We start from the raw sequence: 1,959 nt of genomic DNA on the forward strand, positions 1-1,959 counted from the left end.
GCGTATATCTACTGCAACGAAAATATGTCTTCCTACTAGATCATTCCTTTTCTTTTCTTTAGAGATGAGGTCTGTCTCTGTTACCTGGGCTGGAGTGCAGTGGTGTGATCATAGCTCACTGCAGCCTCGAACTCCTGTGCTCAAGCAATCCTCCCACCCCAGTCTCCTGAGTAGCTGGGACTACAGGCACATGCCACCACGTTCAGCTAATTTTTTTTTTTTTTTTCAGAGATGGGGTCTCACTATGTTGCTCAGGCTGGTCTCAAACTCCTGGCATCAAGTGATCCTCCAACCTCACCCTCCCAAAGTAGTGGAATTATGAGGATGAACTACCATGTTCAGCCCCATACTAGATCATTCTTTTGACCTCTACATCTAATTTTGCTAAATAGATATATATGTTCATTTAGATGTGGCAAAAACACTGCAAATTCAAAATTTCAAAAACTAAATGTGTTTTATCTCTTAATAAATTTCTCTCTCAATACTCTGCATATAACAATCAGGATTCAATACAGAAAACAGATATATTCTCAGCATATCAAGTAGAAGGGACTTTATACAGGAAATAAAGGTGCTTGCAAATTTGGGGATGGTTGTATACCTTCAACGATTTTATTTCATTCCAATTTTATAGCACCTGGGCTGTGATGTGCAGATCAGAAAGCTGCCATTGGTACTGCTATCCCTGATACATAAAGAGGGTAACCAGGTACATAAAAGTGGAGTTGCCTAATGCCAAAGCCTACATCTGCCAGAACCTCTTAGCCAGCTACCATGGCTGCAAGAAGATGGCTTCTGCCTCACTTATTAATAAGTCTATGAAGACTGTATCTAATTGGGAAAAATTAATTCACATACAAAACTCAGGCTGCAAAGGACCCTAGGCAATATAGATTTTAGCTTTCTAAACTCCAAATTGAAACAGATCCAAATGGAGATTAAGAGAGCCAGCCTGTGTAACTGCTAACTTAATGGCACCAACATAACCAATTCGCCCAAGCCAAAAAGTAGAGGGCGTTGAAGAGTCCTTTCTCTTCCTCATTCAGTTGATGGATGAATATCTTATTCTTACCTAAGCTGCTACTGGCTTACCCCAAGCCTTCACAAACTCTTATTTGGGCTTCTGAAATAGTATCTTGGTAGTGTCAAAGGGTATATTAACTCCTCACTTTTACCCTTCATAATTCCATGCAGTGCTTTTCCTAAAGTGTAAATGTTATATTCCTCCTTTAGTCTCAAGGCTGTTTATCCAAAAGGCAATGTAGGACTCATTCAAGGTTTGGAAGGAATGTCCTGGGCCCCTGGCACTCTCGCATGATGTGCAAAGCCTTAGATAACCTGTTGCTTGCTGACATCTCCACTCATTTCCTATGTCTCTTCTTTGTGTACTCCAGCCATTCCAAAATATTTGCTATGCCCCAAATTTGAAATATCATATTATACAACCAGAATTTGTGGAAATTATTCCCTCTGCCTTGAATTCTAGCCCTCTTTACCTCTTTTACCGAGTTAAATGCTCCAATATTTATCTAAATAAAATACCCCCACCCAATAATAAGTTAAGACTCAGCTGAGCAGAGATTTCTTGAACAGATGGCTATTATTATATCACTGATCACAAATGTAGGAACTATTAACTTACAACTAATTAGGCCTAGACTCCCTTGCAGCCTGAGTTCTGCATTAAGACTCCCCATTTTGATGCCATCTACACTGCAGTTCCTCCATGGCACAGCACATATCTTTTTTGCCTCCATTTTGGGAACATAGTAGGTGCTCAGCAAAATACTGGTTGATAGAAAGAGTGAAAGTAAAAAGGAAAATTAGGCCGACTGGAGAGCAGTTTAAGACAGCCATAGCAAAACTGCACAATGAATCTTGCTATAAGCTAAATAAGAAGGAAATGCTGAAATGCTAAATTTCCTAATATTTTAAGATAAAATCATATGTCATAGT

Source organism: Nomascus leucogenys, chromosome 4 (genome assembly GCF_006542625.1).
Source record: "Nomascus leucogenys isolate Asia chromosome 4, Asia_NLE_v1, whole genome shotgun sequence".
NCBI classification, from domain to species: Eukaryota; Metazoa; Chordata; class Mammalia; order Primates; family Hylobatidae; genus Nomascus; species Nomascus leucogenys.